Source organism: Armigeres subalbatus, chromosome 3 (genome assembly GCF_024139115.2).
Source record: "Armigeres subalbatus isolate Guangzhou_Male chromosome 3, GZ_Asu_2, whole genome shotgun sequence".
Taxonomy (NCBI): domain Eukaryota; kingdom Metazoa; phylum Arthropoda; class Insecta; order Diptera; family Culicidae; genus Armigeres; species Armigeres subalbatus.
The window spans coordinates 105,896,193-105,909,565 of NC_085141.1; the positions used below are offsets into that span (position 1 = coordinate 105,896,193).

At 38.1% G+C, this 13,373-nt stretch overlaps 1 protein-coding gene across 1 annotated transcript in view; it reads left to right on the top strand.

Annotated features, from left to right (window-relative positions):
• Positions 1 to 13,373, top strand: part of LOC134221863 (ankyrin-2-like) — an 86,100-nt gene that overhangs the window by 29,722 nt on the left and 43,005 nt on the right. The gene's annotated exons all lie outside the window — the stretch shown is intronic.

A 13,373-nucleotide genomic window follows, 5' to 3' on the forward strand; every position in this document is an offset into this window, starting at 1 on the left:
TAATAATCGTTCAAATGCCATGGGTTTTAATTAGAAATACTAGAATAAGAGATCGGCAAAGACGCCATCTTGTTTCCAATCGAACCGTCAAAAGCGGTTCCAAATCGACTTGTTTACTTTTTTCACCCATAAGAGTCATGCAAAAAGTTCAAGTAATGCCAGTATTATTTCCACGATATCACACCTTTTCATACGTTGCCATTTCGACATTTTTTCACTCCGCCGGTCTCTAGTTATAGGGTTGCTAGTTTTAATGGGTCAGTAAACATAAAACCTTAAGGACGAACTTTTCGGAAGCCAATATTTTTTCATCTCGAGTTTTCAAAGGCACCACTATCAATACTGAAGTAACCAGCGCAGCTGTCTTTCTTTTTATTCTATGCTTGCTGCGACGCAGCAAATCCAAAATAAAAAGTTGACAGTTATTCGTTGCTTATTTGTTGAGATTGCTGCCTCTGAAAATGCGATGCAAAATTTATTTGGATTCTGAACAGTTTCACCTTAAAACAAATCATTTTTATAATGGGAGCAGACAAATTGGTTTATTTTTCTTTATACTGTTACTAGCTGACCCGGCGAAAATTTATCAATTTTCTGAAACATTTTTTTCTGAAAAATATTTAAATTATTTTCCTCATTCTGCTTTGGATGAAATGTTATCCAGAGCGTCAAATAGAACCGAATATTTATGAGGGTGGTCCATCAAAAAAATTGAAAAGGTTTTTTCCATACTAATTTTCACCACCTTACTGAATATATAACACGAAGTTTTTATTATCATACAACAAGAGAGCATCCATAAATTACGTAACGCTTAGAGGGGGAGGGGGAGGGGTTTAGTGAAGTGTGACCAACCATACATTTTTTTCGGATGTTTCATACAAAAAGTGTGACATAGGGGGGAGGGGGGTTGAAAATGGTCAATTTTTGCGTTACGTAATTAATGTATCTTCCCCAATGGAAAAAACGATGTGTGCCAAACTTTTTGTTTATTTAATATAATTCCGTTTTCCATCTCACTGAACATATGGTCGGGGCTCTGCCAAATCACACCAAACGACAATGAAAAATTTCCAGTTTTTTTGCCTAAGTTTTCGTGTAACAGATTCAATTAATCACAAATCGCTTCGAACATTGTTCAACGCTATAATTGAGGATATCCTACAACAGATGTACGCATGAATTGCCACAAAAAACTTTCTGTTTTCATTTTGCGAGCAAAATATATAAAGTCAGTCAAAAAGCCGCTTGGTGCGGTTTGGCTGAACCCCGACCATATATTCATCTAATCGCAAAACAAAAAAATACAGCACCAATCTCGTCGCTTCTTTTTGCTAACACGCGTGCTCACTGGTGCTTACAAAATTCACAAAAATAAGAAACAAACCAAATTCCTTTTCATTGCGTTGTTTTTGATGGTATGGAAATAGGAGCTATGGGATGATGTGCCGAACCGTTCCACAGTGGGAATAAAAGGGCCCGTAACAGTACTTATTTAGATGCCGCTATTTTAGAGGTCCGGAAAAGACCCATTCTTATATAAAAAAAATCCGAGTAATCGATTGGTGATATTTTCACTGCAGACAAACCATAGGAAAGCACTCATTTTGCCCGATTTTCCCCAAAATACACCATAAAAACGAATTATTGAACGGAAAATCGGAGAGGACTCAAATATTACTCAAATGTTGATAGAATATTGGTGAAATGGATTGCATTGAATTCTGTCTGGACATAACTCAAAATTAGCCTATTTTGCCCGATTCTCCCCTAAACTCATGATTTAGGAAATAAAAGCTCCTGGAAAGTAATTTCTCGCGTTAAAAATGATCTTTGCTGGTGCAAATCCATTCAAAATAGATGCAGACAGATATATTCTAATCGTTTCGTGATTAAAGATTTACGAAATAGTCTATTTTGCCCGATTTTCCCCAAAATACACCATAGAAACGAATTATTCAACGGAAAATCTTATTTGCCGCTCCCGAAAAGTACTCAAATATTACTCAAATGTTGATAGAATATTGGTGAAATGGATTGCATTGAATTCTGTGCGTGACATAACTCAAAATTAGCCTATTTTGCCCGATTCTCCCCTAAACTCATGATTTAGGAAATAAAAGCTTCTGGAAAGTAATTTCTCGCGTTTAAAATGATCTTTTCTGGTGCAAATCCATTCAAAATACATGCAGACAGATATATTCTAATCGTTTCGTGATTAAAGATTTACGAAATAGTCTATTTTGCCCGATTTTCCCCAAAATACTAGCTGATTTTATCGGATAACACTATGGGAATCCGGACCTCCTATAAAAGCTCGTTTTTTGAAGTGATCCTATAGGCTTTCGGTACAACTTTGTTATATTATAAAGGCAATAATACGAAAATCTTTCATTTTTTACACATCTAAAGATGTCAATCATTTCATATTTTTTATCTGAAACCGAGTGTGAAACAAAGCATTATCTGTTGTGTAAAAGTTGGATATGTCATTCATGCCATTCATTAACATGCCTGTTCCCATATCAGTATTAAAGAAAATCGTATTTCAAGCTCTATCTGGTAAAAGGGCGAATGTCGCAAGAGAGGATTCTCTTCGTCGACTTCCCCTCTTTTAAATAAAAGTGACAAGCAGTGAATTTCTTTGCGGTTTATCACCTCAGAATGCAAGTTCTTATTGTTTTCTTTCGTTATGAGGTGATAAACCGCAAAGAAATTCTCTGCTTGTCACTTTTATGAGAATCCTCTCTTGCGACATTCGCCCTTTTACCAGATAGAGCTTGATTTGTATTTTTCCATCCAAAATCACATACAAACACAAAAAGTGTATTCCCACAAAAAGAGCCTTCATTGGAATCACTAACAAATTTAGTGAATGATTTACCAAATTCGAATATTTTTTAAACTTGAACTACACTACTATTTTGGGGAAAATCGGGCAAAATAGACTATTTCGTAAATCTTTAATCACGAAACGATTAGAATATATCTGTCTGCATGTATTATGAATAGATTTGCACCAGCAAAGATCATTTTAAACGCGAGAAATTACTTTCCAGAAGCTTTTATTTCCTAAATCATGAGTTTAGGGGAGAATCGGGCAAAATAGGCTAATTTTGAGTTATGTCACGCACAGAATTCAATGCAATCCATTTCACCAATATTCTATCAACATTTGAGTAATATTTGAGTACTTTTCGGGAGCGGCAAATAAGATTTTCCGTTGAATAATTCGTTTCTATGGTGTATTTTGGGGAAAATCGGGCAAAATAGACTATTTCGTAAATCTTTAATCACGAAACGATTAGAATATATCTGTCTGCATGTATTTTGAATGGATTTGCGCCAGCAAAGATCATTTTTAACGTGAGAAATTACTTTCCAGAAGCTTTTATTTCCTAAAACATGAGTTTAGGGGAGAATCGGACAAAATAGGCTAATTTTGAGTTATGTTACGTACAGAATTCAACGCAATCCATTTAATCAATATTTTATCAACACTTGAGTGATATTTGAGTACTCTCTGGGAACGGCAAATAAAATTTTCCTTTTAATAATTCGCATTTATGGTGTCTTTTGGGGAAAGTCGGGAAAAATAGGCCTTTTCCAATGGTTTGTCTGCATTGAAAATATCACCAATCGATTCCTCGGATTTTTTATGCATAAGAATGGGTTTTTTCCGGACCTCTAAAATAGCGGCATCTAAATAAGTACTGTTACGGGCCCTTTTATTCCCACTGTGCGTTCCCCTATAAATGTTGGGATAAATCTGTAAAATAATTTAAAAATTATTCAGAAAATTGATCCATTTTTGGCGAGACAAAGTTCGCCGGGTCAGCTCAGATTTAGTCAATTTTCAAGAGAAGCATGCTGTGGAAAAATGCAATGAAAAGCTGACGTACCATGCATCTCCATCTATTCGTGTGTAGGTAGAATGATTGAAAACAAACAACCAAAGAATAACAGCATTGCATGGTTGCATACACGAAACAAAAATGTCAAATGTTAAATGTTGTTCTTAGTGCCCAAGACCGCCTTTAGAAGGGTATTTTGATTATGTTTTGTAATATTCAATTGGTCAAATTTTGAAAAGTTTTTGATGTTAATCAATATTATAAAATTAAATGCCTGTTTAAATGTGGTTTAAAGACAATTTTCAGAGTTCTACACATTTATAAAAACATATTGAAAATTGAGTTATATTTTGTTTGGAGGTTGTTTTCGCTCGTATGCCTTTGAAGAGTGAAATATATGTAGTTTAGTATTTTTCTACAACTAACCTTATTCAAAAGAAGGTTATAATGGTGAATGATACACTCTAAAATATTTATCCAACTCGTTACACGGAAAATTAAAAAAAAATACCCTGGAAATTTAGAAATTGCAATAAGTTAGCATTGAATAGGAATGTTCAAACTCTAAATATGTTGAAAAATCAAAAATGATCAATAGATTCAAGAAATTATTTGATTGGATAAAAAATTTGAAAACAAAATTTAAAAAAATAAAGGTGTGAAATTTGTGAAATCGTGAATTAAACATTTTCCGGAGACGAGCCAGCCTCGGGCTGGAAGTCTCCTTAATAAAGACACAAAAAAAAATTAAACATTTTTAATGTCCAAACCGTGTTTAGATCGATTTTAGAAAGCAAAAAGCGGTTCCAATTCGAGTTGTTTACTTTTTTCATCCATAAGAAGCAAGCAAAAAGTTCGAGTGATGCCAGTATGATTTTCACAATTACATACCTTTTCATTCGTTGCCATTTCTACAGTTTTTCACTCCACCGGTCTCTGGTTATAGGGTTGCTACTTGGGACTGTTGTTGTTGTATAAACTTTCCAAATAAGTCTTATACGGTTTTTGAAGTTCGAAATTTAAAATTCACATTAAATTAACCCACGCAAATTAAGACACATATGACCAAAACACAAGTAGAATAATTTTCAACCTAACGCGAGAATTCGTTTGTTTAAATTTATCAAAAACAATGCGTATATTTTAGTTTTTCAAATTTAAACTTTACCTTTGCCAAATGGTACGCGTGATTTTTTGCTATGACAAGTCGTTTACTTGATTGATATGACACTGACAGTAAATTTAAAAAAAAAATTAAATAAAAAATCGGCACATTTCCCATCTTTAATTGGGAAAGTTTTGTTTTGATCATCGTACATGACTCAAACATTATTTATTTATTGGCATTTATCGGTGAGTGCTCTTACCAATAAATCAATCAATCCCGTCTTTGTTTATAGCATGTTTAGGTGAAACTAAAACTCATGTAGGGTATTCAAACAACGATAAGACACTGCACGTAGAATTATCTTTTTCTTACTACTAGTGTTGGTAAAATCATACTCAAATCTCAATCATCGAGGCCTCACGCGCGAATAAAACTCGCTTGCGATTCTACATTGAGACAAGGATCTTTTCGATCATTTAGTAAACTGGGTTCGATCATTTAGCAATTTGTCAACAGTTCATTTCAGAGGTTGATTATCAAAACGGTAAACAAACGGTGCCTAATAGCTCGATGTACGAATACCACCGGAATACCGGAGTTATTGCGCTAATTGTACCAACTTAAACTATGAATGACTTATTGATAAACCACCAATTGATCTAACCCAAATTACCAATTGATCAAAAAAATACCTGCATGGAAAGCATCGCGCTTGAGTTTTTTTTAGCAGAGTCGCATCATTCCACTCATTCGTCGAAAAATGATTTCTCCAAAAGGCGTTAAAAACCATATTAGTCATATTAGTTAGGCGTGACAAACTATTTTCGAATGATCGGTCAAGGTGGAGCCAATAAGCAGTTAACAATGGTCTTAATTATCAAAGAGGCGGAGGATCGGCTAGAGTTGTTCTGTTATAATAACAAAATCATAGCTCGCGCGATAACACTGAATCAACAATTTGACGTCACAATACACGGTTTGATGCCGCATTTCTCCATCCTCGAATGCGCCCCACGCTCGCCAAGCAGTTTTGTACCTCGTCTGCCCAACTCGTTTGCTGCGCTTCACGCCATCTCGTACAAGCCGGATCGAAAGCAAACACCATCTTTGAAGGGTTGCTGTCCGGCATTCTTGCAACATGACCTACCCATCGTACCCTTCCGGTTTTAGCTACTCTCTGAATACTGGCTTTGCCGTAGAGCTGGGTGATCATTCTTCGCCGCCACACACCGCCAAAGGTGGTTCTAAGCACCCGTCTCTCGAATACTCCGATTGCTTGCAAGTCTTCCTCGAGCATTGTCCATGTTTCGTGTCCGTAGAGGACTACCGGTCTTATCAGCGTCTTTACATGACACATTTGATGCGGTGATGAATCTTTTTTGACCGCAGTTTCTTCTAGGGCCGTAGTAGGCCGACTTCCACATAGTCGGGGTTCAGCCAAACCGCACCAAGCGGCTTTTTGACTGACTTGTAATTTTTTATTCGCAAAAGGAAAACGGAAAGTTTTTCATGCCAATTCATAAATACATCTGCTGTAGTATATCCTCAGTTATGGCGATGAACGATGTTTGATGTGATTTTTGGTTAATTGAATCTGTTACACGGAAACTTTGGCAACAAAGTTAGAAATTTTTCATTGGCGCTTGGTGTGATTTGGCAGAACCCCGACCACATATAATGCGCCTTCGTATTTCACGACTAACATTATTGTCAGCCGTTGGCAAGGATCCAAAGTAGACGAATTCCTCGACCACCTCGAAGGTATCCCCGTATATCGTAACAATGCTTCCCAGGCGGGCCCTATCGCGCTGGGTTCCGCCCACAAGCATGTACTTTGCCTTTGACGCATTCACCACTTCTGTTGCTTCGCGTTTCAGGCGGGTGTACAGTAGGTACTGCCACCTTTGCAAATGTTCGGCCGACAGTGTCCATGTCATCCGCGAAACAAATAAATTGACTGGATCTGTTGAAAATTGTACCCCGGCTGTTACACCCGGCTCTCCGCATGACACCTTCTAGCGCAATGCGCATCCACCGTTGCTTTGATCAGTTTGGTATGCTTCCCAGGGAAGCTGTTCTCGTCCATAATTTTACGCGATCTATACTGTCGTATGCCGCCTAATTCAAATAAATAAATGAATAACTAAATATCACAAAGTTCTCACACTCCAGCTTGTCGCCTTTCTTGTAGATGGGACATATAACCCCTTCTTCCTACTCCTCCGATAGCAAGGCAAGTGGCCTGCTTTTCCGGGCCCATCTTGATGAGCTCAGCTCCGATACCATCCTTACCAGCTACCACAGCTACTCTATTGGTCTTTAGCTGCTGGATGGCATTGTTAACTTCCCTCAAAGTGGGGGCTGGTTGGCTTCCATCGTCTGCTGAACTGACGTAGTCATCTCCTCCGCTGCCTTGACTTTCACTGCCTGTACTCTCAGCGCCATTTAAATGTTCCTCGTAGTGCTGCTTCCAACTTTCAATCACCACACGTTCGTTCGTCAAGATGCTCCCATCCTTATCCCTGCACATTTCGGCTCGCGGCACGAAGCCTTTGCGGGATGCGTTGAGCTTCTGATAGAACTTCCTTTTTTTATTTAGAACGGCACAGCTGTTCCATCTCCTCACACTCCGCTTCTTCCAGGCGGCGTTTCTTCTCCTGAAAAAGGCGGGTCTGCTGTCTCTACTTCCGTCTAAAACGTTCCACGGTCTGCCGGGTACCTTGCTGCAGCGCGACCGCCTGTGCTACGTCCTTCGCCTCCAGAATCTGTATGCACTCTTCGTCGAACCAACCGGTCCATCGACTTCGTCACACATTTCCGACGTTGTTCTCCGCTGCGTCGTTAATGGCTGCTTTAACTGTATTCCAGCAGTCCTCAAGAGGGGCCCCATCGAGCTCATCCTCTTCCGGCAATGCTGCCTCGAGATGCTGCGCGTATGCAGTGGCGACATCAGGTTGCTTCAGTCGCTCTAGGTCGTACCGCGGCGGACGTTGGTACCGAACATTACGATGACGGATAGTTTTGTCGGATGGTGGTGTACCGATACAGAAGGCTATGTTGGAAGTATATGCTGCGAATGGCCATATTCTTGGAGGCAGCGAAAACAATTAGTCGTAGGCCGTTTTCGTTCGTCAGCTGGTGGGCACTTAACTCCCCAATAGTCGGTATAAGCTTCTCCTCTTGGCCAACCTGAGCGTTCAAATCTTCTATGATGATTTTGGCATCGTGGCGTGGCTTAGGCAGTTGTCGTAATCACGTTCCATCTGCGCGTAGAATGCGTCCTTATCATCATCAGTGCTTCCGGAATGCGGGCTATGGACGTTGATTATGCTGAAGTTGAAGAACCGGCCTTTGATCCTCAACCTACATATTCTCTCATTGATCGGCCACATGCCTTTGCATATCGTTCATCACTATGAAAGCTGTTCTCAGCTCATGTGTGAACATCGTGTGAACATCGGCGAGTATGCGTGTGCTCTTGATGAAGTTGAGAGATTTGCAATTCCACAAAAAAAACATAAAACTTTAGCATGGGACCCCGACATCCTTGTGTGTGTTTCCATTCTATCTCCCACTGTCCGGCAGTGCTTTTATGGAAGAAACATGTCTTTATCTATTTAATTATATTTCTATATTCAAAGATGGAGACATTTTCAGTCCTGGAGATAGATTCCAAGAAGCTACGGACCACATCTTGAGGTCATTTTCAGCACAGAAGTCCCCACATAAATACACCCAGGTATCAAATGGATATATGAAATGTATTTACACTTCCGGGATCAAACATTTATAACAAGGATGAATACCAAATATATATTTGTTGGATGCTAGCGCGTATTTAGTAAGATTAGTTTTGTATCGTATTACAATCATGGAACAAACTCACCATATTTGTTACATGGACGACGTCACACGATGTGGCATTTTTGAAGATTCCAGTTTTTCAGTACTGAAGCTAAATGGTGTTCAAATCACCAACTCATTCGTCAGATCTTATCCTTGAGAACATCTGAGTTTCAATCCTCCAAAATAAAGTCCAGCTGCAAATTTTCAGAATCCCGTAGAAAACATCCTCGAAATGATTACACTACATGATTAAATTGCTTTTTATTTTATTCACTTTACTTTGGCGTTCCTCACTTGGATGATTAATATGGTCAAACATTATTTGGATATTGCTCTAGAATCTGCATCGATATGATCTTTATGATCTAGAAATGCATCGATATGATCTTTAATTGTCCTGTTAACGTGTTTAAAGTAACAAAAAATAATTATTGCAAAATATTGATAATCGCAAAAGACCCTAATCGGTTTCCGGGAGGCACAGATATTATTTACGTACTCTATATGCCATGTACGGATGCGACCATTTGTTGGGAGACTGGACGCTTTAATAATCTATTTATTTATTTAGGATGTGACAGCTTAGGGCTGCAAGTCTCTAACATAAAGATAATAATATTCAACGAATATTCAACGTTTTGTTTATAACCCGATTAACATCGAAATAAAGAAAATCTATATATAAATTTCTATATATCCCGAGCGTTCCCGGGTACATATAGCTAGTTGGGATTAATATTGAAGGTTTGTGTGCACATCTCTAATAATCGTACATTGTTAGTTTTTTTTCTTTCTAAATGTTGAAGATAAAATTAATGAACAAATTGATAAATTAAAATAAATAAACAACCACACTGATGATAAATTATTGAGAATATTAAGACATAGAAAAGGCTGTGTGTTCACATTACGTAACACGCAAGTTTTCAGTTTTGGACCCATTCCCTCTTTGTAATCACATTTTTATATGAGCTTGAGCTTGAGCTTGATTGACTGCTCGTAGTTGCTACTCCATTATGACCAGATCAGCTGTTCTTGCACAGGGAACCAACAGATGTTTGCTTGGGACTAGCACACATCTTCAATGTACAAGTACTGGTGATCTCATTTGTTAGGTCATACTGGCGCCTGCCACGTCAGAATGCAAGTCAATGTAGGGAAGGGGGAGGAAATGATGATGCAATCACACGCCCACTGCAAGCCGAATATACCTCTGCACTTGCCACGAGTTCATGCGGAATTTGTTGGAATTTATGGGTTAGGTTGGAGAGGCAGAGGTCCGTCTTGGTTAACGAGCTGCCAATGTGATAGATAGGAGAAGGTAACTGATGGAATTTCTAATTGGATGTAGGAAACGAGCTCTATAGTTCATTTCCAATTCTAGCAGATAACTGTTAGAATACTCAAGTTGAAGGTATAGGAATAGTAATGGAAACGGTATGGAAGTCCATTTCCAGTTCTAGCGATTGTTAGAACATGAGAAATAAAGAGAAAGATACAAAGTAGGAGAATGGAACGGACCTGGGATTTAACCCACGACCTCCTGCGTATGAGGCAGAAGCAGTAGCCATATGACTACCAAGCCCGCTTATGATATGGTTATATATGATTATATATGATTGGATAAATGTATGTTTATACACCGTAACGTTACGTTATTTGTGAATAGTCCTTAATTATAACTTTAAATCCATAGGAGAACTTTTATCATCAATTTGTCACTACCCAAACCTAAGTTTGGTTCTTTCAATCACACACAAAGCAAGAAATTTGATAGAAAATAAAAACAAAATGTTTTAAAAAGAATAAGGATGACTGCTCCTTGATTCGAGCCCATGTATCCATATCAATCATATTCAATATCCATTAACTATTTCAATATTAAAATACATAATCCTTAAATTTTAGATAATTTTAAAGTTTTTTAACATTTAAATTGAACGAATGATATATCGTCATTGAAACATTAACTGACGAAAATTAGACTTTAAAGGAAATAAATTGTGGACTATACTCACCTGGATTTCCAGGTATCCAACCAGTTCAAACTCACCAATCCTCTGGTATTTTGTTTGATCAATCAAATTCTGAAGAGTCAGAATAGCGGGGAAGCTTATTAAAGCTCCCAAAATACCCACGAAACGGTCATCAAACCTTCATCTGCCTGTTCGCATCGTCCCCAACGTCTCCGGAAACACTCAACTGCATTAGGGCTGCATGGTCCCTCAAAAAGAACTTAGTCCCGCTACTCCTGGGCAACGAGATTTGTCAGTTTTTTTCTGAATCAAACTGGCACCTGAGAACCGTCGCTTGGTTTTAATTTTTCGTTCGTCCAATACATTCTCTTGTGGTTTGAAAACGTTTTTTTTTGCTTGCTAAAAACGATAAAAATCAGCATGGACCCCGACATCCTTACACCAAATATATAGAAATTTCAATTTATATCCCAATTTCAGAGGATCCTAAAAGGTAAACCGTATTATAAAGAAAATCATTTACCCTATAACATTTCTTCAGAATCTCGAAATCTTCTCAGAGTTCCGAGTGTTAAAGTCCCTAAAAACTAGTTCTCACAACCGCTTTCCAAATTCCTATCCAACTCGCCAAAAATTATCGAAAATTGAGATCCAAATGTCTAAAACGGAAGTAACATATACTGTAAGGAAACTGTTGGATGTTCCATCAAAGTATATGAAATATCTGGTTTTCATATCTGGAGTTTTTTCTTACCTGATCTTCCTTTGTAATGTTATGCCTTGTTTTTACCGTGGACTCCATAACAGTTATGCATTCCTTGAACAGTTTTGAGCATTTGATAAATCACTGATCAACTATAAAATACCAATTACAGAGTTAATGAATGACAATGAAAACTCAATAGATATTGCACAATGAAACTGTACGCAGTATCAGCCCAAAATCGATATCAGCTCATTTGTAACATTGCCACATTCGATCATACAATTCTCCATGCTCACCTGCATTGTAACGTGCCGTCCTTCGCAGCAAATTGCCATCAATGGCATCGTTACACAACAGGTCGCCTCATTTCTAAGGTTTCCTTGGTGGAAAATAAAAACGCCACGCTACGAAACGAAAACTTCGATTTTTTCTTCTCTTCTAGATGTCAGGAATACATAGTCCGCTCTACTCATGGTTCGAACCAGCAATGGTAATCCTGTTACACAAATATCGTTGTAGGCAATGCTTGCATGCGTTTCAGTTGAGTGCTTCAGTGTCGAAAAACACCCACTGCAAGCTGCACACAAGTCTGTGGCATATCGGTTGTGATCGTCGGTTTTGTGATATTTATGAGAGGATTTTTTCCTGGAGACAATCTTTCGGTTAACGTTTGGTGAATAATTTCGTGAAAAGAATTAATTGGTAGTTTCGAGAGTATCGTGTGTGATTACTAAACAGTGATATTTTTTGTGAATTCATACAACGTTGGAAGATTCACACTTGGCATAAGTGGTAAGCTAAATTTTAACTGCATTGGGTTACATGATTGCAAGGCAAATTATGATGAACATCAAAATCAGGTGGTGCGGATACGATAAGAAATACATATACAGCAAGGTTGTATGGAATTATACGGTTACGATTAGTTTTACAACTAAATTGAGTAGATTTCATAAAAACTGATCAGTTTTGAACCATTTAATTTGCGCTGAACGCACCTTTACATTAAATGAAATCCAGTTGACAAATACGCATTTTACGAAATCATAGGATAGTACTTTTTTTAACTCGTAAAGCTCTTTTCAAAAGACATTCTTTAAACTGAAACTTCGAAACAGCACATCCACACTACGGACAATCTTGTTAGTTGCCCATCGTCTACACATTGTTATGTTATTGGAATTAATGCTTTGAATGTCGCCATACTAACAGGACACGTACTCTCATCACTGAACTACTCGCTACAGATCACACAGCATCATCAAACCCTTCCTATTTCCGACCCTATTCCTATTACCCCTCCACATATTCTGCATAATATATGAGGTCGTGTAATGACTGTTCACGCAACGCAATACATCGCAAGCATTCGAGCTCGCTACAAACCACTGCCAAAACGCCATGTAGGAACCAATTATTGAATTTTAGTTGTCATATTTTTTAGTTTATGTGCGTGCATGATCCAGTTTGTTTGAAATACACTTCCGACGGAAAACTGCATTAAAAACCCACCCCCAGAAGAGTGAAGCACACCTTGCCACTATTATACTGCCGACATACGCATAGTTATCCTGGAATTCCTAGTACATTGGACAGGTATGCGTATTACGGCAGAATAGACACCCTCACATGACGCGCCCTTTTCAGTTCTTGAAGTTTTTTTTTTGGTTTCTTGATCATTATTTTTTTAACGTATCCCGTTGTAGTGTTTGTGTTTAGTTTGCCAAGTTTTGTAGTGAACATGGAACTAATAACAGGGTTCGTTTCATAGCATATAACGAACCTTAGATGAGACCGTAGAGTACCGGTACAAGTAACTTGCACGAAATCATCGATGTTTTCCCGGAAGACACAACTTGAAATAGCGCGCGGTAGACTGCATC